The sequence below is a fragment of the Ailuropoda melanoleuca genome, chromosome 3, assembly GCF_002007445.2.
Source record: "Ailuropoda melanoleuca isolate Jingjing chromosome 3, ASM200744v2, whole genome shotgun sequence".
NCBI lineage: Eukaryota > Metazoa > Chordata > Mammalia > Carnivora > Ursidae > Ailuropoda > Ailuropoda melanoleuca.
In genome coordinates, this window is record NC_048220.1 from 38,695,665 (window position 1) to 38,722,893 (window position 27,229).

A 27,229-nucleotide genomic window follows, 5' to 3' on the forward strand; every position below is an offset into this window, starting at 1 on the left:
CCAGCCATCGCACTACTGGGTGTTTACCCCAAAGATACAGACGTAGTGAAGAGAAGGGCCATATGCACCCCAATGTTCATAGCAGCATTGTCCGCAATAGCTAAATCGTGGAAGGAGCCGAGATGCCCTTCAACAGATGACTGGATTAAGAAGTTGTGGTCCATACATACAATGGAATATTACTCAGCTATCAGAAAGAACGAATTCTCAACATTTGCTGCAACATGGACGGCACTGGAGCAGATAATGCTAAGTGAAATAAGTCAAGCAGAGAAAGACAATTATCATATGATTTCTCTCATCTATGGAACATAAGAACTAAGATGATCGGTAGGGGAAGAAAGGGATAAACAAAGGGGGGGGTAATCAGAAGGGGGTATGAAACATGAGAGAATATGGACTATGAGAAACAAACTGAGGACTTCAGAGGGGAGAAGGGTTGGGGAATGAGATAGTCTGGTGATGGTAAGGAGGGCACGTATTGGATGGTACACTGGGTGTTATACGCAACTAATGGAGCATCGAACTTTACATTGGAATCCGGGGATGTACTGTATGGTGACTAACATAATACAATAAAAAAATAAAAATAAAAAATCATTAAAAAAAAGAAAAAAAAGAAAATAGTGATGTTGTTAATATCATAGTCTAATTATTTTTCTCTTCCTGCTCTGTCTTTCAGTGCTTAAGATAATGTCTATAAAGTGTCTTTGTTTACCTTATTCCACACAGATTTTCCTTACTTTGGTGGAAACTGTAGGTGCTATTCTATATAGCAGTTGATTCAAAGGTATTAAGTTATTTAGAGAAATTTGTAAATGGATGGTAGAGGGGAAAAATACTCTGTGACTGAGCTAATTCCACCTTATCATTTGGGGATGATTCTATATCCATCTGCATGTGAAAAGCATCTCAGTGGGATCAGTCCTCCAGGGAGCACCGAACACTGCAGGTACACACACCCTCTTAAGAGCTGGTGGTTTAAATTTTTTTTTAAATGCTACGACAAACAACGGTCCTATTAGTTCAATCACATTATCATCATCTTCGAAATCCTGAAACAGTTACTGTTTAGTTAGAGCCCCCCATGTGCCAGCCACCATGTCAACCCCTTCTTGTGTCCCATTTATTATACAAAACACTGAGGCTCAAATGCCTTGAGCAAGGGGACAGATGTAGGGAGGAGCAGAACCAAGGTTCACACACGGGCCCGGTCATCTGGGTCCGCAGCCCACATTAAGGGGGACAAACCAGAGATTAAACGTATACCAGGACCAACAAGCCTCATAATGTTCTACGACCAGATGGTTCGTTCTTGTCCTCTGCCACCGAAGTGATTCCTCCAAAAGGGAGCTGAGCAAAAGAATGTTCTTTAGGGGGCGCCTGGGTGGCACAGTGGTTGGGTGTCTGCCTTCGGCTCAGGGCGTGATTCTGGCGTTCTGGGATCGAGCCCCACGTGAGGCTCTTCTGCTATGAGCCTGCTTCTTCCTCTCCCACTCCCCCTGCTTGTGTTCCCTCTCTTGCTGGCTGTCTCTCTCTCTCTGTTGAATAAATAAAAAAAAGAAATCTTTAAAAAAAAAAGGATGTTCTTTAGGTACTAAAAGTCCAACTCATGATGTGCATGGACGATAACCCTCATCACCTTCCTTAAATGTGGAGCCTCGGATAGGATTACTTTATATTCACCAAATTCTACCGATGGATAATTTAATACATTGACTGCACATTATGTGCAAGATACTGACCCCGTACTGTGGGCAAACCCTTACGAGCTAAAGTGCAGCCATGGTTTCTGAGAGCTTACAGCATGGAACAGGTGGAAGAGGAGGAAGCAGCTCAGAGGAACCGTCTACAAGATAACAAGCCGTCACTAGAACACCATGAAGGACCTATAAACCAAGTGTTACAAGGGTTCAAAGAGAGAGAGGAATCCCATCCATGGGTGGAGAGGCTTCACTAAGGAGATATCATTTGATGGGGCCGTTGCATTAGAGAAGGCAGTTAGGCTTTAACAGGGTGCCTGGAGACCAGCAAAAGGAGAATCAAGGCCCCTTCCCAGGAAAGTTAGTGACCTGTCCTGGCAGCATCCCACAAACACATTCACAAAGAAGCCCCAAGAAGTCAGATCAAACCAGCCAGACCCAAGTCAAAGAAGGCCAGAGACCCTGGCCAAATAAGGAGGAGAAGGCACAAAACCCTGCTCCCAAAGAAACCTCCTCCAAGTAATAAGCACCCCACCCCTCAGTTAAGAACTGTCAGTACAAGACAGGCACCCAAACCGGGGGCACAGCTCTCCCTTGAGCTCACCCACTCTCACAGCTCTGGAGTGTACTCTCGCTGACTTTAATAAACCCTTCATTTGCACTACTCAAAACACCCTGTGTCCGTCCTTGAATTCTTTTCTTGAGATAGACTAAGACCCTCCTGGCAACGTTCCTCCAACCCCTGCATCCCGGGGACAAGCTGGGCAGAGGCCTCAGGGCCCAGAGGTCTCCCTAGTTCACCCAGCAACACTTGCACATCTGACAAGATGTCATCATGACAAGATGCCATTATGCGCAGAGGAAAGCAAAAGAGGGTGTATCAGAAAGAACAGCATCAGAAAAGGCAGGTAACTGTGTGAGTGTGTGCTCTGGGACAAACACTCACATGGTGACTGAAATACTCTCATCCGAGGGGAGATAAGGGCAGGCATGGGGAGTGCGGTGTGCACATAACGGTGTGCATGGGGAGTAATGGCAGGCAAGGCTAAAACAGGGATTGCAGACCCTGGCTTGGTCTCTTGGCCAAGCTGAAACCCTGGGCTGGATTTGCCAGCAATGGGGAAGATCTACAGTTCAAATGGAATGGATGCGATCAGGTTGTTATAACAACACCAACAAAGCTTTTAGGCCAGTGCTCCTCAAACTTTAAAGTGCCTAAGAATCTCCAGGGGGCTTGTTAAAACGCAGATTTGCATTCACTATGCTGGGCAGGAAACCTGAGGTGCTGCATTGTAACAAGCTCCCCCATAAGGCCCATGCTGCTTACTTTGAAACCAGCACTCAAAAACCTCAGTCTCTACAAGAGGACATGGAAGACATCCTTGGGCGTTTGCCTTCACTATTACTCCCGTCTGTTCTCTGCCCAGGTACTTGTTCAGTGTTTTGCATTTTCAACTGAACATCTGAAATTTCCACCTGCAGCTCTTCCTGTCCCCGCATTTTTTTTTTAACTCTTTAAATACCATCTTGAAGAATAGGAAAAAGCAAGCTGATGAAATGAGGTCACTTAAGCAATTTGTGGTTTCAGCTGAAGCTTTGTGTTATCATAAAGGGAAGCAGAAAACGTGGATGTATAAATAGAGGTGTAGAACACAAGTTCACAGAAATTTATTCTCTCACTGTATAAGGATGAGCTCACATTTAGAATGCAGGCTCAAAGCTGGTTGCTTTATTGAGAAGTGGGATACTGGTTACGCTGAGGACAACTGGAGCAATTTAGGTCTTTCTGGCACTTGCTGTGGACCAGATGCTGGGGCGTTGACCTCTGGAGCAAATTAAACTGAAGACATTTAATAGCAACCTAAATCTTAACGGCTGAAAGAGGAAATGCAACAGAGGATTTGAAACTAGGTCAAGGAGGAACCTCTGGTAAACCTCCCAAGATGGCTGACTTTTCCAACATTATAATTCTTCCCATCAGCCATGTTCAAAAGGAAAGCATGTTTTCCCTAAGGGTATCCTTCCTGACCCCAAAACAAGGTAAGCAAGCAGTCATGCCTGGAGAGCTACAGGAACAAAATCCCAGCCAGCCACGCACCCTTACCTCTGCACCGCCAAACTTCCATCCCTGCCTCATCTGTGTTACGCTGCCTCCTGGCCATAGGGAACGAGGGAGGCGGAAGCAAACTGACCTGAGATGAGAAATACCCATAAGGACACAGTTTACTCCACAGTCTGAGGTCACTATAATTGAATCCATTTTAGATGGTTATTTGACTGAACAGATGGTGGCAGTGTCCATGCATAAGCTCCAGTCAGTTTCTCGACCCACATCCACTCACACTACGGAGATGAGCTGCCTGCGACCAGCAATCTTAAAGCAAGATCAGCGGTGGTTCACCACAGCTTTCTAAAATCCTACTGGCATTCTCTTGTGATGGCGTTCCCTTGTAAATGCAGAAGTAAAATTCTGCCTACCCCACTTGGATATTTCCTTCAAGGGAACTTGACGGGAAGTCACAGCTTTGGAAAATATTCCCTGTGATCTCTTTACTGGGGGCAAATAAAGTTTTCTTTGTCCGACAACTCAATCTGGTGCAGTTTCTGACTCACCAAGGAGCCAATTCATGTTGGTTCTGTTACACTAACTAAGCAGATATAGAAAGAAAGGAAGAAAAGAAGGGAGGGAGAAAAGAGAGAAAAGACAGAAATGCATGTCCTGAAAGGAAAATTTGAGTAGTTTCAAGAACTTCTTTGTGGGCAGATGTCCTACCAACATTTCTGTCAGGTAAGACCCTTGCATGCCAGAGATGACATGCATGACAAAGAATAAAAAGGTAAAGGGAGGTTATTATATTTGTAGTCATTCCAAAATATTTTTATTATATTTTCAATAATTTTCATCATTAATTTCAAGGCATCTAAAATCCTTCTCTGGTCTTCTCAGTCTCCTACTTTGAACTCACAGATCAATTTTATTCTATTTTGCCATGTCTTATCATCCAGAAAATAGGAAAGATCTTTCAGAAAAAAGATACCACATGCCTCCTACTCTCAAAACTCCGAAAACGAGAAAAAGATATAAATACACACTTAGTTTCATGCCTCAGCACTCTTTCCCTCTCAACCCATCCCCAGATTAGGAGTTCTGGGCAGATGTTTTTCAGAACCTCAGAGGTATACTAACATAACATAATAAAAGTAATTAATCAATTAATTAAATATCAACCTAAAAAAAAAAAAAAACCTCAGAGGTATGACTGTAGTGAGGGAGGAAATAAAGGATAAAAAGTTCTCTCAAACCCCAGGATTATTTCCAGTTCAAAGACAGGATTTTTTTTTTTTTTTAATAAAACTAACTTTCTTTCTCTCTCTCTTTTTCTTTCCTCCTCCCCCCACCACTCCATGACAGCTCCCCCTGCTATTCAAATCTCTTCTGCCATCATCTGAATGCAGGCTGCATCACTGGTGAGCACTCACTGAAATCTCTTCAGTGGGATGTCGGGAGCAGAAAATCCTCCAGTCTCTGCACAATTGCCTCTGGATACTGCAAGTGTGGAGATCACCATGGCAACATAAGCAGGTAAAGAGCAGTGTTATTATTCCCTGATGGGGTGAGGCTACAGAAAGGGCCTTGAGCTCCCAAACTCATCCTCTCCAACAACCGTTAGGCCTCTCACCATCTCTTGCTGCAGGAAGTCATCCTTACCCTTCTAGGGTCCAGACTGCATTCAACACACTGGAAAATACTATATATAAAATAGACACATCAGTGAGTCACTGGCTACTCATCAGAGCATTGCTAGGACACTATATCAGCCTAACACAGAGCCCTAGTGGAAAGGAGGCGGCTAAGGATTTGAAATCATTTTCCCAAATGCCAATCTTTCATTCCTTCAAATAAATAACTAAAAGGTAGGAAGACCCTAGATTTTGTGTGGCATAACATTCTGTTCTTAAGACTTTTCAGTATTTTTAATTATTATCCAATTTCTAAAGACCACTAGAGTTTCTTGTTACTAACAAAGAATGGACTGTGGTTAGGAAGAAGAGAATAGTACCCACCTTTTGTGAGGAAATCTGAAAAAGAGTAACACAGTTGGCTTCCTTTATTAAAGTTATAAACTCTGCCTCAGAAAAAGTAAATATTCCTAAATTGGCAAATTTCAGTGAACAGAGATAATTAGTTCTTTTCATTCAAACTTCTGGCTTGGTATGACACAGTATGCCACCATGTTAAACACCTAGCTGTGTAACCACGGTCAGATTAACAACTTACCAAGTTAGGAAAGCTGAATAATGGCAGTCAAGTTACTCATCTCTCCTGATGGGAGAGCTGTGCTGTAACTACAGTATTATCACTAACTCACAGAATGACCAGAAGCAAATCAATCACCACACCTCATTCTCCCCCCACCAATGTGAAATGAAGGTTACATGCTTGCTTTCCTATTTAGCTCGAGGCCATTCTCCTCAGTATTTTGTTCTTTAGGGTCATAACTGTAGATAGCATCACACCCTGGATGCACTGCCACAAGAAAAGACGGCTCATGAAAGGGCTGAGCAGGTTAGACTGCAACTTATGCTCAATACCCCCGAAGCACCACTAATTCCTTCTCTTGCTGATATCAGACTTACCAGCGTAGTAGACAGCCTCTGAGATGGTCCCCCAGTAACTCCCAGCCTTGTGGTATTCACTCCATTGCACAATTCTCTCCCCTTAGGTGTGGGCTGGACTAAGTGACTCCCTTCTAACAAATGGAATATAGTAAAAGTTGTGAGATATCACTTCTGAGACTACATGACAAAAAAACTGATTGTGTCTTGCTCACTCCCTCTTGCTCTCTATTTTACTCACTCTGATGAAGCCAACTAGAGAAGTCCACAGGGAAATGAACTGAGGCTGGCCCCCAGCCAACAGCCAGCAAAGAATCAAGACCTTCAAAGTCTCTAAGGAATTGAGTCCTGCTAACAAGCCCCTGAGTGAGCTTGGAAGTGAAACCTTCTGCTTTCCAGTTGAGCCTTCAGATGAGACCACTGCTCTGGCCAACATTTTGACTGCAGCCTGGTCGGAGACCATGAGACCATGAGGCCGATGCACCTCGATAAGCAATGCCTAGATTCCTGACCCACAGAAACTCTGAGCTTACAAGGAGGTGTTGTTTTAAGACACTAATTTTGGGGATAATTGTTAGCTGCAACAACAGATAGCTAATAGCCAGTAGGGTGAGAAATCATGATACAATATTTTCAATGAAGTGGTGGTTTTTAAGTGTCTATGTCCCAATCCACTCTAATGGTTATAACACAAATTAGTGAGGTATTGAGCCTCAACTGGCATTTTTTAATGAAACTGGATGAAATGAAATAGAATGGAATAGAAAAGAAAATATAACAGAACTCGTAAGAGTTAAAAGATAAATATTGTCTTATGAAACTTTTATTTCATAAATACATTTTAATCACTAAGTCATGATATAAAATGTATTTGTTAATATGAATTGAGCCAAAAATGTTTGAAAAACACAGTCTTAAAGGGCAAGTGTAGAAATCAAATGAGAAAATAAATTGAACTCTTGTTGTGGTCTGAATGTTTATGTTTTCCCAAAATTCCCAAGTTGGAATCCTAATGCAATGTGGTATCAGAAAATCACATGGATGGAGCCTTCATGAATGGGATCACTGCTCCGATAAAAGAGACCTCCCCCCCCACCACCACCAACCAGAGCTCCCTGATCCCTTCTGCCATGTGAGGATACAATGAGAAGTCTGTGACCTGCATGACCATCTTCACCTAACCATGCTGGGGCCAGAATTCTAGCATCCGGAACTGTGAGAAATACATTTTTTCTTATTTATAAGACACCTAGTCTGTGGCATTTTGTTATAGCTACCCAAATGGATTAAGACAACTCTCTTCTCCTCTGCCTGGCCAAATTCAACAAAATGCTAAGGCTTGGCTTGAGTCTTCCCCTTCTGTCACCACTCCAGCTCAGAGGCTTTCTCCACCCCTTCTTGGAATGTAAGGCTTGTAAAGAATCTGGTGTCAATGGCTATTAAGTTATATTACTTTGAGTTGTTATTTATCGTTGAGCAGGAGATATGTCTCCGAAATAATGGCATGATTCTTGAGAGCAAGGGCTGTGATTTCACTTCTCTGTGTCCTCCATAGTACAGACTATGTCAAGTGTAAAATGTGTGAAGAAGAGCTTTTTGGATCACCTTTGATGATGGAGGTTTATTATGAAAGAGCATAGGAAGGCAGACTAGCACCGCAATTGTTCGCTTGTGTTAGGCTGAAACCAAAGAGATCCACATTCTAATCCCTGGAACCTGGAAATGTTACTTTATATGGAAATAAGATCTTTCCATATGAGATTAAGTTAAGGATCTTGAGATGAGGAGTTTATCTTATTTTATGAGTGAGTCCTAAATGCAATCATACACAGTCTTATACATGGGAGGCAGAGGGCCTTTTGGCACGGATAAAGAGAAAATCACTGGGACCTCAGAGACTGAGATAGGAGTAATGCAGGTCCAAACCAAAAACTGCTGGTAGATACCAGAGATCAGAAGAAGAAACGGATTCTCCCTTCGAACCTCCAGAGGGAGCACAGCACTGGCACAATACCTTGCTTTTGACCTAGGGGTACTAGTTTTAGACACCTGTATTCAAAAACTGAGAAAGAGTAAATTTCTGTCATTTTATGCCACCTAGTCTGTGGTGATTTGTTACAGTAGCCACGAGAAATCTATACACTCAATACCATTGTGACCTCTGTGCCCAGCATATCCAGTATTATGATGTGCAACAGGCTTTATAACTCTTAACGATGTTTCTTCAGGAAACATTCCTATTTATTCCAGAATTTTCAGGAAAATAACCTAAAAGGCAGTGGCCAACTTTCTTCCCAAGGAGATTAGGCTGGGCTGGTTGGTGCCACTAAGTATGAAATATCTCCAGTAGGCAGTGCTCTTGACAAATTATCTTGAAGGCAACTGGACTTGCACATATCCATACCACGTGTGGTAACTCTGGGTTCACACCAGTCTTGATCAGATTACCTGGAGGCAGAGCCTAAGACAGCATTTACATTCAAATAACTGGTTAAGGGGTGCTGTCAGGATAAGGGGAATAAGAAAAGCAGAACAGGTGGGCCAAAGCAGATGCAGTCTCAACCAGAGACAAGCTTCAGTCTGATCCTGTGGAAAGTCCTTGCACCAAAAAGTTGTCCCACCTTGAGGCAAGGGGGCCAGCCTTTGTATCCCCACCCTATCACTCAATGATTGAGGGATGGGAAGTTGGAAGGAGAAATCAGGACCTCCCAGGCAAAGAGCAAATCATTCCATGGGCTTGTTATATGGAATCATTAATAAAAATATCTGTAAATGCAATCACATAAGCAAAGCATTATGGCAGTAGTTACTGAGCGTAAGCATCATAAGATATTATTAGGACAAATTTAGATGGATCCTAAAGTGCTGGCACAATGGCAGTCAACTAGTATTATTTACTGGCTCTGAGTCTGAACTCTGGGTTCCCCTAGCCTGTGGCACAGGGGGGGCAGCCTAGTAAATCTCAATCAGGCTGCAGGAACAAAGCTGACCCTCAGTAGAGTAAAGCTGGGATGACGCTCAGCTCAAAGAAAGCTTTTACAAGGTGGCAACAAGTTCCTACAGGCCTGTGGAAGGACCTCTTCATAGCAGGTGGCGTCCAGAAACTGAGGGAAGCAGGATCTGTAGGCATTTGGGATCACGGCCAGATCCTTGCTTGAGCCCGGCATGGGAAGCATGATCCAAACATGGCCTAGATGGAACCAGAGCCATCTTGCCGGTGTTTTAGGCAGACAGGGTGAAACAGCAAAATATCCAGAGAGGTGTGAATCCTCCCCTTCATGTGGGGAAAGGTGTGACCTGCAAAGCCTTGCTTTTGATCATTTAAATCCAACACTTCTGAACACGTCCTTGAAACTCAGAAAATGCCTTGTGAATTTTCAAAGCATTTCTGAGACATGGTAGACTGCCACACTGCTGAAGTCAGCTGGGTGCAAGAGCCCAGGCAGAGATGGGGGCAGAGAAGGAGGGGCGCCACGGTCACGGGACCCCTCCCCCTACCTTGTACCCTGCACACTCAACTCCGTCTTCAACCAGCATTTTCCAGACCCATGCCTGCATCGCATGCTTGGGTAAAACAGATGAGAGAGAAAGAGAGAAAAGGAAACAGAGGGACAGAGGAGAGAGATACAGAGAATTAAACAGCCCTGTAGTCTGTTTTTATGACATTTCGAAACATCAAAATACCAAAAAGTCATCCACCAAACTACTATTTCACAAATGAAAGCCAATTTAATTTAAAAGAAAAATGCAAATGTTGTCAGAGTAACAGGCAATCCTTTAAGTTAAAGAGATTTCGTTTTAGGAAAAACTCATTACCTTATGCTTACTTTTTTTCATTTTACCTCAAATCAGTATTTTAAGTGTTCTGACAGCCAGGATTTGAGACTTTAGCCCCTTGAAGCTCCCTCCTTCCCATACACACTGACAAGAGCTGGGCCCTTCCAGCCCAACAAAATGGAGAACAAATCAAATACCTGCCCAAATGCAGGATGTGCAAAGCCAGGGAAACTCTTCAACCAACCAGTCCCAAACCTAGTTTTGTTTAATACCCTAGGGAAGTTCTCATTTTCTCCGTAGGGCTGCTAGAGAAAGTTCTGATAATTCACAACAAATTAAAGTTTAGCTCTTACATTCCATGTTATGATTTAACACTTAAAAAAATAAAGATGCCATTAACATTTATTGAGTGCCTGACTATTTGTCAGATGCTGTGCATAGGGATACATATATGCACTTTCCCTGTATTTAAAAATTCAGGTATTATTTACATATAATAAAATTTAGACTTTTTTTACAGCAACATTCTAGGAGTTAGACTAATACATATGTTGTGTCACCATCACCTCAATGAAGATATAGAACAGTTTCATTCCCTCCAAAATCTCTCCTTTGCAGTCAGTCCTTAACCTGGGCCACAACCCCTCGAAACCACTGATCTGTTTTCTGTCCCCACATTCTTTCCGGAATGTCCATATAATAATCCTGCAGGTTTCCATATGAACTGAACCATAAAGTGGGTAACCTTTTGAGTCTGTTCTCTCGAACTTGGCATAGGACACCTGACAGTCTTCTGTTGTGTCTATCAGCAGTCCCTTCCTTGTTACCGCCCAGGATGACAAACTCTGTTCGTCTGCTCATCAATCGAGGCTTTGCTGGGTTGTTTTCATTTAGGGGGAAGAAAGACTAAAATAAAACTGTAAACACTCAAATGTTATTTTTGTGCGAATCTAAGTTTTTATTTCTCTTGGGTGAGTACCTAGGGGCGGGATATTTCAGTCTGAAGGTAAGAGTATGTTTAATTTTATAAGAAACTATCAAACTATTTTCCAAAGTGACTGTACCATTTTTCATTCCCAACAGTGATGTATAAGAGTTACAGTTGCTCTGTATCTCTGCCAGCACTTGGTACTGTCAATTCTTAGACATATATATGTTATACACATTTGCATCTCCCATATATATATACACACACACATATGTATATATCTCTCATATATATAGTTTCAATATACATATTGAATATCACAGAAATAGACAACAGAGAGAGAGGAGAAAGACTTTCTAGTAAATATGTAGTGATATTCTCTGTGGTTTTTAACTTTTTTTAAATTAAAATTCACATAACACAAAATTAACAATTTCCACCATTTTGATGTATACATTTCAATGGTTTCTGGTATATTCAGAAAGTTGTGCAACCATCACCACTACCTGATTCCAGAATATTAGACAGTGAGGATGATTAATTTTATGTGTCATGTTGACTGGACCATGGGTACCAAAGTAATCACTCAAACATTATTCTGGGTGTTTCTTTCTTTTCCTTTTATTCTGGGTGTTTCTATGAGGGTGTTTTTGAATGGAAATCCATGGTAAGAGAACTACTTAAAGATTTTAAAAACTCTATCCAGCAGATCTGGACAGATTTGAGAGGAAAAGGCAGAAAGAGCCATATAAAATACTCACCACATAATGTGATGAATTAAGAGGTTACAGTCATTGGAGCACAGCCTGCACCTCAAAGCAGCCCAACCAAGAAATGTGTAGTGTTAAGAATCTGAAAGAAAGCATTGCAAAGATGGGAGGAGAGCCAGGAAGGACATGTATAGACCGAGACCAGGCCTGAGTTAAATTCTGTTCTCATGGGAGAGTATCTCCCAGAAGGGATTATCCAACTAACGGAGAAGTTAAACAAGATTTATGTAAAGTAAGGGACGTTTCTGACAGACCCAGAACGTACTGATGTGCTGCTTTTCATTACTGGATAGCCCACAACACAAGATCCAGGGGAGTGTGATTGAAAACAAATGTCTGGGGGCGCCTGGGTGGCACAGCGGTTGGGCGTCTGCCTTTGGCTCAGGGTGTGATCCCAGCGTTATGGGATCAAGCCCCACATCAGGCTCTTCCGCACTGAGCCTGCTTCTTCCTCTCCCACTCCCCTGCTTGTGTTCCCTCTCACTGGCTGTCTCTATCTCTGTCGAATAAATAAATAAAAAAATCTTTAAAAAAAAAAAAAAAGGAAACAAATGTCTGGACCAGAAGGCAAAGAAAATGTGAAAAGACGGCAGGCTCTTAATTCCGGCAATCTGAGGAAGAAGGGGAGCAGCTTGAGAAACAGAGTCAACTGTCAGGGATCAACTGACCCTTCCAGAGTAGAAGGGAAGCCACAGGAAGGGGAACACTAGAGGCACAGTCAGGATGGCAGCAAGAGGTCGCAGAAGAAATGCTACTCAAGTCCGGATTGCCAAGAGCAAAGAGCAAGAAGAGAGGGCCTGGAGGTGCACCCAGCAGGGGCATGTTTAGTGTCTAAGCCCCGGAGACACAAGCAATTAAAATCTACAAATAACAGAAAGCATCCACAAATAGTAACAAATGGAAGTCTTACAGAAAAAGAAGTGGAGGCTCCTTGAGGGATTGTATTTGTCAGGGTCCTCCAGAGAAACAGAACCAACAGGATATATAGAGACATATTTCCCCCAAGGTTATTTATTCTAGAAATTGGCTCAAGTGCTTATGGAGGCCAAGAAGTCTCACAATCTGCTGTCTGCAAGTTGGAGAACTGGGAACCAGGTGGTGTCATCCAGTCCAAGTCCTTGAACCGGGAGCAACGACGTCCAGGGCGGAAGAGGATAGACGGCTCAGCTCAAGCAGAGAAACAGCCAGTTTGCCCTTCTGCCACATTTTTAGTCTATGATTCAGGCCCTCAACCAACTGGATGCAGCCCACCCACATTAGGGAGGGTCATCCTCTTCTCAGCTTCACCGGCTCACCAATTCAAATGCTAATGTATTACAGAACAGCCTCACAGACACACCCAGAAACAATATTTTACCAACAATATTTGCTGTGTGGTCATCTCTTAGCCAAACTGACACAAAAAATTAACCATCATAGGGCTACTCAGAAAATCAGAGCAAGAAGTTTACAATTAAAGTTATGTTAACCTTATTCTTGCTATTTATTTATATACTGCCTTTCCACCAAAGATTAAAATGGAAGAAGGCAGTCCAGTCCTAATTTTCTTCTCCCTCTTTCTAGACAAGTAAATCCCAAACAGAAACGTGACACACACACAAAAGGGTAGAGACGTCCTTTGTGTTAAAGGGGTCAGAGGACCTCTTTTTTCAGAGCGACCTGGCCCCAGGGATGAGCACAATGATGGGACTAACTAGGTAAGGTCTCACTGATAAAATGAATTACCACAAGATAAAGGAGCAGCCATGAAATGTTCAAAGTACTACCTACATGTCCCAAGTTAATGAAATAAAATTAAAACGCAAAAGAAAAAACAAAGCAATTTCTGACTTTGCACTCTATAGGCTAGTGCCGTTACCCCAGCAACAGAAAACTCAAAACGGGAAACAACCTGATTGGCTGGTGTCAGAGACACAGAGGCTTTTCCCAAGTGAGGCTTCAGTGTGATTCCTGGCCTCAGACACAGACCTTCTCTTTCTATGTTCCTCAGCCTTGGGAATCACCACTGATCTTGTAAAGGAAAGAATCCTGTTGCTGCTTTGCTCCTCTTGCAACAGGAGAGGACGCTAATCAGATGGGGTCATCTAAGTAACGTTATTAGACAATATTCCTCTTCCTACATTATAAAACCTAAAGCATTTGTCATTCTGCCTGCCAAACCAGAATCAGTTACTGTAATGCGTCACAATCACAGATTTTAATATATGAGTTTGCCAGGGAAGAAAACATAATAAGGTAATATTACCTTCTCCCTTAATTTACCCATAGCCTGACAGTCTAGAAGCCAGCTATATTTCATCTTGAACCATGCCCAGATGCATCTATAACAAAAGGAGACTCTGCGGTAAAATGTTTCCTCTTCCTTTCATCTAAAGTCCCCCCTGTATTAAAGTCAACTTTCCTCATGAAGACTTCGTTGTCCCCTTTGTGGCTAGGGTGCCTCTATAACTGACCGTCAAATAGGGACACTAGATATAAAAGGGGGACAAAGGGCATATACTGAGATTCCAGGCAAACCTGGTCACCATCTGTAGGACATTTCCTCGATGACCTTGCTGTGTTAATGACTCATTTTATCAGCATCAGGCATTATTCATTATCCTTTCAAGCCTACGTTCTGAGTCAAGTTTTCCTGGTTGAAAATAACTGAGACACCTTACACTAGCTGAAGCCAAAAAACAAAGTGGGGAGAAGACTTACTTTAAGTGCCTGGGCAATCCCATGGAATCCAAGAGCAGAGAGCACAGCATGTCTCCTGAGTCCCTTGTGGATCCAGGGACTGGGACAGCATGATACACATCAGTCGCGGGTCTAATGACTCTCCAACCTCCACTTCTCTCTGCTCACTTATTTAAGTCTTCTCTTTACCCGAGACTACGAATAAGATAATTTCTGGGAAACTATGGGGTGCAAAATGCCTGGACTCAGAATGATACCTCCATGCAATCCAGCCACAGTCTGGCCTAATTTTTCAGTTCTTCATGCTTAGCTATGCAAGACACTTGAGGTTTCATTACTGAGTTCTTTTTATATAGTTTCTTAACTGCATTTCTCTTTCCCAAAGGGACATCTGGAAATGTGTATTGACAGAGGGATTTAATGTGGGCAATGTAGGGGGGAGGTGGCGGGGGAGACATGCTACTCATTCCTACTGCATGGGACAGCTCTATACCATGAACTGCTCGAACCCCACCCCCTCTCGCTCTCCTCTTCCTCCTTCCCCCAAATGCCAGTCAAGCTCCCACTGAGAGATCCTGAAACACAGCGCGATGCCTGGGGGAGCCTGGACGGCAGAGTGTGAAATTGGTAGCTTGGTGGATTGAGACGAAGCACAACGCGCTGGTGTTCAGATTCCGTCAGTCGGGTGTGATGGCAGGAATGGACCTTCAATGGTACTAGATGGAAAGATAAAAACCATAGTGGAAGAGACTGTTGTTGTATGTGCCTTTATATACTAGCTAAATATCACTAAGAAACATCTGTGGTTCTGGCTACACTAAATGCGGGCCACTGTCACAAAATGTGGCTTAACAGCACTGAAAATGACATCACTCACACACCCTCAGGTCACTGCAACCGCATTCAGAAAGCGAATGTGAAAGCCCCCCAGATTAAAGCGAGTGTCCCTTGGGTGCTGACAAGGTGCGCTGTGCTAAAAGAGCCTGTTTTGGCTCCTGGGATTTTTCAATCTTATCGAAGCATTTTTAAATGCCAGAAGCTTCTATCACCTGCTTTCCATCAGCTTCCCAACCTGCTATTTCCCACACTAATGCCCCTAAAATCATTTGGTCCATAAACCACAAGAATCTTTGAGCCTCAGAATCCAGACCTGGTTGAACCGGCTTGGTTAGGAGGTCTGCAATTACTTCCCAGATGGGATTTTGGGCTTTTCATGTCATAGATTCTCAAGAAGCTAGCGCTGTAATGGGAGCTTGGCGCCTCAGCTCTGAGCACCCCTCCCACCTCCAGACACACAGCCAGCCTTCCCCCCTTGTGCTGTCACTTGGCCACCACATGGTGATGAGGCGGAAGCTTGGCTCCCCACCCCTACCACCACCCCCCTCCCCTGCCCCACTTCTGAGCTCATCCCTTGGAGACTATTTCAAACTGCTCCTATCCAGTATCAGAAGACAGGGAGGAGGTTTACAAAGACATCCTCCAGGGCTATCTAATAGCTTTCCTGAATGACGGAGGAAAAAAGAAATCCTAAGGTACAAAAATAAAACTCATCAGCATCATCCAACTTCACAGCAAAAGAGCTTCTCTTTCCTTCTTCATTATTAATGAAGTCAGAAAACAGTCTGAAGTTTCGATCCAGGAAGCACCAAGGGTAAATGTGGTAAAGCATCTTTGTCTGTCAGGCTGGACGTAGACACCTTTCACGGCGGGCAGCTCAGGGTGCGAGCGTCTGACCCGCGATCCAGGTGTGGGCTTGCTGTGGGGGCAGCCAAGGGCACGGGGTCAAGCCCGACCGAGGATGATGGCAGCTCCGTGGCACACTTCCGAGGCAGAATTCCCAGTCAAGAACCACAGACAGATGCACATGGACATAGACTTTTCTGGAATATAATTGCATTGTTAGTGTCTTCCTCCTTCCAACCCAATGAGCACTTGTATTTTCCTGGAACACTGAATTAAACTGTTTTTGTCTTTATCCTGTGAACTCACATCATTTGAATGACAATTACAGTCATTGGTATTAATCGGTTCATTGAACAACTGAGATCTTTCTGCGTGAGGGCTGAGAATAAAAAGCATGGTGGGCATTCAAGTTTATTTCAGCTGACATTGTGTCTTGTTTTTAGCTTTCCATTCTTTTTCTCTGAGTCAGACATCAGGAAAGTTTTTTTTTTTAAACTACTTTAATTTTAAAACTCTAATATGAAATGGTGTGTGAAATCCTAAACCCATAAAAGGAAATCTAGTGATGGCTGTTCAACAGGCTCATCATACAGTACTGTGAGCTAACACTGGAGCCTGACATATATATGAGACATAAACACATAATTTATATGCACAGATAATTGTTCCAGGCATGGTATCTCTACTCAGAGATGATTCCCCCAAGTCCCTCCTTAGTAGGTCTTGACAACCCAGGATAAGGAGACATTGTTGAACTTCCCCCATTCTGCTGTTCGTAACTGCTCACGAGCAGTTATTGGGATGACTTGCTGATATGGGGTTAGAATCTAACTGTATGAATAGAGTTTTTCTCTGAATGAAGCTGAGAGTCTAAAGGAGGTGTTTACTCATAAGCTTGACATAATTAGCACCAGTGGTTTAACTGAGGCAGGGACTTAATCTTGTTCCCTTTAAGACCATCCCACTCTTACTTTCAGAGCTGGCCATGCAAAGACCATGCTTCCTCTTTTCTTCTTTGATGATACTACCTAAAATTGACCAGCTAGGGGTGCCTGAGTGGCTCAGTCAGTTAAGCATCTGCCTTTGGCTCAGGTCATGATCCCAGGGTCCTGGAATCGAGTCCCGCATCGGGCTCCTTGCTCAGTGCAGAGCCTGCTTCTCCTTCTCCCTCTCTGCTTCCCCTGTTTGTGCTCTCTCACTCTCTCTGTCAAATAAATAAATAAAATATCAAAAAAAAAAAAAAAGAAAAAACTGACCAGCTAGATTATTTGGGGGCCAAGGTAGTATAATTTCAGGGCTCATAATCTAAGTGGTACTGTCTGTATTCCCATAAATCTCCCTAGAAAAATAATATTTTACATATACTGTAAAAGGAAACATTTGGGCAGTTTTATTGGTTATAAAATAGAAGAATACAGAAAGATGCATTTGGAGCAAGAGTTGTTTTCAAACCCTATTCGTTCCGCATCGTCATGGTACTGGTAGTCTTCCTAGTGAGGGTCTGGTCACGTCCCGGTGAGGATTACATCTGCACTAATCAGACTGAAGGATGGGGGTCCAGCCACACTACTCTGAGCAAAGTGATAGTGTGGGTGGGTCCACGGCATGGACCACCTGGAAGCCAGGCAGGAGAGCAAGGGTAGCTTTGGCTGTGCGTCTGGAAGAGCGGTGACCTTGGCTGCGGTTCCAGCAGCAGGAGATCAGGAGCCATCACTACTTCCCTACTCCAGGGACCACCCATCTGGCCTTTCACTTGCTCACCTGCCCTTCCCTTGCTCACCAGCCCATTGCGGTATAAAAGGTCCTTGAACTAGTCACTGGCCAGTTCACCTCATCAACACCTTCTTTCAGGAAAGCCTGTCTTAGATAAATGAAGGAGACAAGAAGTTCCGGATGCTAGTACCAGTCAATCATTTAGGATAATGTTCCCCTTAGATATCTGGTCACTGAAAGGGGAGCAACAGGCTTTACCAACTACAACGAAGTAAGATGAAAGGAAAAGTGCACAAAATAAAAATAACTACTACAAGTAGGAAGAACCACCAAGAGCAAACTGCATTCTTTGTCCTGAAATATATACCATGTCTCCCCTACCGGAGGGCCGAGCTTCCCAACCCTGCTAATCAACTGAGAACTCTGAACGTTTCCAGGGAAGTCTCAGTTTCTCAGGTATGAATGATTTCAGTTTTGTCTCAGAACCTCACAATGCAGAGGTGAATTCTGGGGCTGGGAACACTGTGTACTCATGACTACCATCCTCTCTTCTGTCCCCCCACCCACTCATCACACCCCACCCCCAGCACCAGCTCACTCCATCTCAAAGCAGTACAGTAGAACCAAAGAGGCTGTGTCTTTTGAACAACTTGAAGATTTACAAACTCATGGCAGAATGTGTAGGAGTGGAACAGTCTTGAACTCTGAGGTAGAGCTGGCTTCTAAGTAAGAATGGAAGAAAAGGGGCACCTGGGTGGCGCAGTCGTTAAGCGTCTGCCTTCGGCTCAGGGCGTGATTCTGGCGTTATGGGATCGAGCCCCACATCAGGCTCCTCTGCTGGGAGCCTGCTTCTTCCTCTCCCACTCTCCCTGCTTGTGTTCCCTCTCTCGCTGGCTGTCTCTCTGTCAAATAAATAAATAAAATCTTAAAAAAAAAAAAAAGAATGGAAGAAAAAATTCACTTTCGGGGATTTACCTCCTTTGGGCTTCAACAAGAAGCTAAAAGCATTAACTCTTCAGTGATGTATTTGTATTGCCTGCAGATGAAATTAGATACAAGTAAACTAGGACATTTTGGGGAGATGATGATGATTGCAATCTAGACTAGTAGCTTCGTATCTCCTACTATAATTAGAACCAGTTTGGAACTCTGGAGGCATGAAACTCAGCCTGAAGCTGGGTGCTTTAAGTCACCCTGGGCACAGGGTGTGGGAGAGCAGGGAGTGAGGGTCCTCAACCAGAAACGTCGATGAAGGGCAGAGCCATCATCAGGCACTACCGCTATGCTGGGAAGGGATGGATAATTCACTCACCCAACTCTCCACTTGCTCCAGCTCCTCACCCTGCCAACCCCACTGTCCCTCCCCCAACCTATTACAGTGCCTGGAATTCCCGTATGAGAGATTCACTTTCCAACATATTGAGGAATGAAAGATTTTCAGGATTCTTTGGGAGTGCAGTATGGACCCAAATCATTCCATAAATATTTCCCCTACAAGCCCTCTACAAGAAGACCTCCGTTCACACTGCTCTGCTGCCTTTGTTTTGATAATAAAAAGTATAGGGTCCAGAAGCATAATTATGATAAGGCAGAGTAAAAAAGACTACTTGTCATATGATAGCGTAGATCTGCAAAAACACTGGATTTAAAAGCTGGAGAAGGGGGAGAGGAGAAAAGAGAGCATGGGGGCATCAGCCAGGGAGAGAATCCTTAAGATTCGTTTTTAGACATTTTGTTGCTGTTTCTGCTACCCATCTTTGCCACCTGATTCAAGATTTCAGGAGAGCCAGAGTTTTTACAAGACTTTCTTGCTGAACTTTTGTTTCAAGATAAATGTTAAGGGCGGAGCCCAGATTTACTTAGTGTCTATCCGCGTCGTAGCACAGATGGCGAGAGCCAGCCAAGTAAGGGCAAGGTCTTGCTGAGATGGGCTGAGCGAGGCATGCGAAGGCCACGAGGGTGCTAGAGGGAGGGTGTGTGGTAAGGCACCCCTGACACACTGCATCTCCTCAGTTGTGCCCTAGGCTAGCCCCAGCTCCCCGTTTTTGGCCTTCTGCATGCCCTTGCTGCACTAAAGGAGGACCCAGGCAGCTGCCACCAGGGAGTGGAGCAGTGGCAGCTGGGAGGCTGGGCAGAAGTCCAACTGCTGCCGGCTGCCAGCACTCTGGGCCTGTCCACTCTCTCCGCCCACTTGCTCCTCTTTAGGGAGTCAAGGGCAAACCTGAGCCCTGCTCAGTTCCCTCTACTTTCTCCCAACACCACCAACGTCCCATGGATGACCCTGTGGTAGGATCTGCAGGCAGAAGCGCGCTGCCTGCTTCTCACTTGAAGCCAGCCTCCAGCCAAGTGCTCTTCTAGACTCAGCCTGGGAGGGACGGGCCCTGGAAACTTGGGTAGAGGAAGTTGGCCCCTGATGGCAAATCTGGCTCCCTACAAAGAGACGGATCACTCAGGAATTCGGTGCCTCTACGGTGCTTTTAGAAACAGTTCCTGGCTTGACCGAGGAAGAGAAACTTCTGTGGAAAATGCCTGTCATTCTTGTTCCTGGCAGATCTGCAAGCATTTTCATGGCACAGTGGCAGCTGACTGCTCACTCTACAAACACAGACAGAAACTTTGTCAGGACACTGGCTATGGCACGGGCCAGCTGGCAGACGAACACGGCAGGGAGCAAAGGGTGATATCTGAGTCCCGGAGAGGTGAGGACACGTGCTCTCTCCAACACCCTGATGCCACCCAACACTGTCATCGCCATTAAAGCAGTTCCTCCTGCCCAGAGTATCTAAGGGCACTTGGGAGACATGAACCTACATTTATCCCCGATGTTATGGGTTGAATCATGTACTTCCAAAAACATATGCTGAAGTCCTAACCCCAATACCTCAGAATCTGACCTTATATTTGGAAATAGGTCTTTACAGATGTAATTAGTCAAGATGGAGTCGTACTGGAGTAGGGCAGGCTCTCAATCTAATGTGACTGGTGTGCCTCTAAGAGAAGAGAAGGCCATGTGGAGATACAGAGACACAAGGGAGAGGATGGCTCCGGGCTGGGCAGAGGCACACTGTGGAGGGATGTATCTGCAAGCAGTGAATGCCACGGATGGCTGCAAACTGCCAGGAGCTAGGAAGATGCAAGCCATGATTTTCCAGAGCCTCAGAGAGAGCATGGACCAGCTGACACCCCGAGTTCAGACTTCCAGACTTCAAGAACTCTGAGAAAATAAATCTATGTTGTTGGAAGCCACCCAGCTTTGGTACTCGGTTACAGCAGCCCTAGAAAACGAGCAGACCACACAACATTGGCTTGGTAAGCGTCATCCTGAGCTGGCCAGCGTGCAGAGGTTAGCTAATGGAGATCCCAAGCGAACGTCCTGTCAAGCACACCAGGTAAAGAGCATGTAGTACAGCAAACTATTTTTGTTGTTTTCTATCTGAAAATGCTTCTCTTCCATGGTCCTTGGGTGGATCTGTAATCCCTTTCTCATATCAAACGGACCAAAGCATCAATGGTTGTTACCACGTCCAATAATAAACATGCTAACTCCTGGAGCCTTTGTCCTATGATTGATACTAGGCAGATAAGACAACAATCCTAGGGAATAAAAGCTCAGTCATGTCTACTTGGTCTCAATAAGGAAAGTCCAAAACTCCCCAGAAGAAAACACCCTATAGTCACCTGGCTGGGCCTAACGGCCTGGGAGGCTGACCACACCAGCCTTGGGCTTTTAGCCACTCACCTCTGATTAGAGTCTGGGACTGAATGAACATAACCTTAGCTTTCAGCCACGGCAGAGAGTGACCTAGGAGGCCTTGAGCTGTCTATAAAGAAAGTTGATCTGGCATCACTTTGGGGATTAAATGGGAGGGAAATTTGGCTGGAGAGGGTGGCAGGGCACAGACTGTGTAATCTAGGCACGATAAAGCCACTACGTGAGCCAGAACAGGATGGTGAAGGATAAGGGGACAGGGTAGCTTTCAGAGAAAGAAGCAACTTGAACATAAGGAAAACAAGAAAGTTTCTAAAGATTGTGGCAAATGTCTGCATGTGGTTATGGTATATTAAGGGAATAGACCTCATTTCACCCAGGGAAGAAAGGGTTTATTCAACTGATTTTAAAACACCTAGATTTCCAGGAATATCCCAGGCAGCTCATAAAATAAAATATTCTATAAAACAGGAGAATTAAGAATTAAAGAACAAAAAGAGATTATATAAAAAGAGACGAAAGAGTAGATGTTACAAGTATCTGCATAAAAGGAAATGTTATGATTGAATACCAAGGCAAAAAGAAATGATCTATACAGTTTTCCTTGCGTACAACGTACAAACTCATCTACAGACTTTTCCTAGAAGTGAGCAAGAACATTTTTATACCATTAATCTATATTCTTTTTATGAAGAAATGATCATTATGTATCTCCTCTTCTAGGAGTGTGTGTCATTTCTTCAAAACGTACTGGGCTGAAATGAGGTTCAGTTTAAAGGTTGCAAATGGGTTCCCGAATTTCTAGGAGTATTATCCTATCCTTAAGAAATAAGTTTGTGTTAAGGAGACCCATTAAAAATATGCATGATTTTACAATAAATATATTCTTCCTTGCTATGGTCAGGGCTTAGAGCCACCGACAGAGCAATGGTGGCAATTCAAAGACAAAAGCAAGAAATGAAGATGATACCTTTAATCCTCCAGGGGGGTAATTATCTCCCGGTAATACCAGCGAGTGGAGAAGTCTCCTTGCTATTATTAGATTTCTTTCAATTTGGGATGGAAGTATATGCTGAAAGTCATTCACTGAAAACTACTGGTTTCCCTATCAGAATGTGTGGAATCTGAGCTCAGTGGTGATTACTGTGGTCCTTGAGCTCGGTGCAGCCTCGCTTCGGCTCTCCCTGAGTACAGAGCTTCATCCTGGATAAACTGGCATGTTGCCCCGTGTTCTACTTTGGTGTGTGTTCCCAGAAAACAGCAGGACTGTTCTCTTGGACACTGAAGATTCCTCCAAGTTCAAGATTGTGTTCCACTGACGGTTTTTTTTCCGGCAGCAGTTTCAAAGGCTCTTAGTGGCATTTCTTTCATGACGGCAGAATGGAAGACTGGAGGGCTGCCCGAGTACCTGATCAAAACAAAGCCTTCTCACCACGTCACCTGCCTTCGTGTGTCCCTGCCACCCCCCTCCCCCGCTTGCTCTTTGTGGCTTATGTTGTCATGTTTTCCAGAACCAACTGTTTCAACAATGGACAAAAAGGACGGATTTGCAGGTTCAAAAGGATTTACAAAATTAAAGATGTGCAGTTTATATGCACATGGAAGATGCGATGGTAATGCTGTCCCTCCCTCTCCATACATGCACACACACTTATTAGCAAAGAAATATGGTGAACTGTAGAGTTAACCAAGTGACCAACTAAACATTTATATGGGAAAAGACCTATTCCAATAGTTAGTGGATAATGTTAATAATTGTCAGACACCTCTGTAAGCCAGGCATTGCGGACACTTTATGGACATTACCCACAGTAGCCTAACTAGCCCGGCTAGGGGACTACCGTTAGGTTCCTTGTACCAGTGAGGAAAGTGTGTGTGGGGAGGCTTTAAAAGGCTAAGTGACAGCCCAAGACTATTGATCTACAAGTATTAAAGCAAGAATGTGACTGTATTGTATCTGTATTGTTTCTAAGCTGTTCATACTCTTTCTATTCTACCAAGATACTGACAGGAGTCATCTAAATACAAAATAACTGACATCCATGGTACATACAGATGTTCACTACAGCCACTTCTGAGTTAAGTACAGAATAAGCACTGAGGCCTCTTCTCCTGGGCAAAAGCCAAATGAGATTTGCTCATCTCTCAACCCAAGTCAGTGTTTTCCCACCAAACAGTCTGCAGCCTGGTGAGCCTGCTTCTTCCTCCTCTTTCCTTCCTCCCCAGAGCACGACAGCATCAGAGTTCGGCCCCACTGCCCATCTCTCTGTTTTTGCTGGGGTTTGCAAACGACAATGGACAGCTCACTGACCCACAGAATTCTCAGCCTTGGAAAACTTCCCCCACCCCGGACCTTCCATGTAACTGCCTCTCGGTGCACTCAAGCCATTGGAATTTCTCAGGGAGCAGCAGGGAAACGGAGACAAGCTGACCTAGGACATTAGAGACCAACGCTGCTTCTCTTTGGTGGTTTCATGAGACTATTAGCAAAAGTGCCCTCCAGTCCTGGAATAGCTGCAACTCACCCACACAAGTGATGAGTCCCCCACACCGCTCCCCCGAGAACATTCCACGTTACTGGAACCTCTGCCATCCCTTCTTTCTTTCCTGTTCTTCCTCTCTTCCTTCCCATCCCTTTCATTTCCATTCCTTGTCTCTTTTTTTTTTTTTTCTCCTAATGAACCTCAGGTGCAGAGGAATGCCTTAGTCATAGGTCTCAGTTTATGATACACCGTCATCATGAACCCACACAAGGGGTCTTTCTTGTTTCATATAAATGTCCTTCCTCTTTCCTCCTGATCGCCACTCCTTCCTCCTCAGGCCCCCGCGCAATGTGCCTGATTTGCATTACTTACATACTTGTTTGTGGCAGACACTGCTTCTTGTCCCGCTTACACACTAACAGAACTTATAGCAGACTGTTAGGCTGATACCACCACCTAATTTCGGCAATGGGACACAGGCAAAAGTGATGTGCCAACTTCTAGGTTGCCCTATAGGCAGAAACGCTACTTCTCATTCCTCTTCTTCCTTCCCACGGCCCTGACTGTTAGGATGTGGTAGGAGATCCAGCAGCCCCACAGAACCCTGACCTAACAGCCATGAGTTGTGGTGGGAAAGCAGAAGGATAGAAGCAGGTGGGTCCTCAGTGATTTTAAGCCACGAGCCACTGGGGGATGCCCACCTGAGTTTTTACAGGAGAAAAAATTCTATCTAGATCAATCTGTGATCATTTGGAGTACTTCTGCTATGGCCACTGATCTAATTTCCTAAATGAATACAGCATCTTTGCGAAGTATTTGGGGCCATTTACCGTGGCTGTGTGTGTTTCACATTGTGAATGTATTGTTCTCTTCCTTTGGCTTTGGTTTTTTCACTCAGCACTGTTTTTAAAAAATCTATCCTTCTACCCTGAGCACATCTAGTTCCTGCTTCTAAAGCACTGAAGAGCAGACCAATGTGCCTCTACCATTTTGCCACACACTCCCCTAGTGACAGACACCTAGAAGGTTTCCAACTTCTCCCTATCAAGAACAACAGCATGACGATCTCCGTGGTGATGTCCCTAATGAAACTTAAAAAGGGCTTTCTCTTGGGTGTATGTCGACAGAACAATCCCTGGTCACAGAGCAGTCTCATGTTTGTTCCATTAAGTTCTGCCAAATCACTTTCCTGAACCACTTTACCAGTCTGCGTGCCCATTAGCAACGTCTGAGGGCTCCCGCCCCTCCAGGTCCTTGCCAATGCTTTATTTCAAGGTCTCATTTTTGCCAGTCTCAAGCGACTCATTTTTATTTGCAGTTCTAGGATTATTAGTGTTTATGTAACTGTTCATACACTTGTTAGCCATTTGGGTTTTTCCTTCTGTGAATTTCCTCTTCAAACCCTTTTCCCACTTTGTGATACACTCTTGACATTAATTCATGTTGGTTTTAGTCACGATCCTTCAAGGCAGGAATCCCTAGCACCTTATTCACTGAGACCCTGTAGCCATTTAGTATCAGTTTCCACATCGGTCTGCATCCCCTATCAATTCCCACAAGTTTGTGCACCCCCACCCCACCCCAGAGCCCCTGACATTCCCAATGTCACTGAGCTGCCTGCCAACTGCTAAGTGTCCTCAGCTTCCAGTAACTCTACTGGTAAGCCAACTCTCCCCTCATTATTTTAGTCCCCAAACCTAAATTCAGCCATCAGATGGCGACCCTCTTCCTTTCCTGTACTCTTTTTTGTTTCCTCTGCAGTTAAGGAGCAGAGAGGAACAGGCTGGGATTTGGATTATGCAGCTAGAGGCTAACACTTAAGACTTCAACATTTGGAGGCTGGGCTGAGGGGCGGGCGGTGGTGATGGAAGGTATAGAGGGGCAGGCGGGGTGGCAGGCCCTGCAAGGTGGGGTCTAGGGCTCTCCCCTCCCACTGGCCCACCGCCCCCCAGGATGCGTTCCTCACGATCTGGTGATACAAGACCATCATCATCACAGAGGCCAAGTCGTGGAGCGTGGTGCTGGAGCCGAAGCGCATGGTCGAGGGCCCCCTCAAGCGGTGTGCCCCGATACGCAGCTGCTCTACAAGGATGACCAGCTTCTGGATGGCGCCACGGCACTGGAAGAGTGTGGTTTCACCAGTGAGACTGGGCGGCCGCAGACCCCAGTCACTGTAGCGCTGGCCTTTCAGGCAGATGACGTTTCCAGGCCCTGTGCATGGAGCCCTGCTCCGGCCTGCCTGCGCTCCCTGGTATGATGGGACTCTGGGAGCAGCTCCCATGAACAAACGGTTCAGTGAAAAGGCCCTGGGCCCACCCCCAGGGCACCCGTCCCCCAATAAAAGAGATGTGGGGCTCTGAGAAAAAATAAGATTTCAACATTTGGAAATGGAAATTTGGATGAAAATTTAAATTAGAAACTTGTAAGGTCACTCTTGATTTTTCTAGAGTCCAACTCTTCAGAGTACATGTGGGAATTTACAGAACTTTTCAAACGAAGAGATTTCCATTAGCTATACCTCTTATTTGCAGCTTAGTTTTTACTGATCTTCTCACCAAAGGGCTATTCTCCCTCCGGACTGGTTAACACTTGCCTTTGGCTTAGCAAAGCCCACCACCGTTTACAATAGGAGGCCACGGATGTTGTCAACGCTGGATTTTCTCTTTATGGCAGCCTGGGAGAATGGCAGCCCACGAAAACCAGTGCCAAAAATTTCATTTGGCCAAACAGAGAAAAATATTTTAAAAGAGCTCCCCCAAGTAACAAACCAAGTAGGGAATAAAGCTGATCTCACTTCTGGAATAGAAAGAGGAAGGACGTGCCACTGCTGGTGCTGACCTGGTGTTGACCAGGGGCCTTTAGGTCATAAGAGTTTCTTAGCTGTCGCTTTTGGCTCTAACCATGGTTCACTGCTACACCACTCGGTCTGCTGGTTAATACACGTAATATCTTTGACCTTTTATTCTTCTGTCATTCCTGCTTGGGAAAATCCAATCCAGGATTAATTCAGCGTTGCTCCTTCTCTGCTCCCACAGAGAAGAACTCTTGCTGAGCTCCTCTGGCAAAGGTCACACCACGCTGCAGATGGAGGCTCTGGACAAATCCATGGTTTCCAACCACATCCGGGCTTTCGACACTGCCTGGCAGTGTTTCCATGATCTGCTGCA

General features: G+C 44.5%; 1 pseudogene; it reads left to right on the forward strand.

Annotated features, from left to right (window-relative positions):
• The first annotated feature begins 20,283 nt into the window (after positions 1-20,283).
• Positions 20,284-26,361, forward strand: LOC117801372 (annotated as a pseudogene).
• Positions 26,362-27,229: the final 868 nt, after the last annotated feature.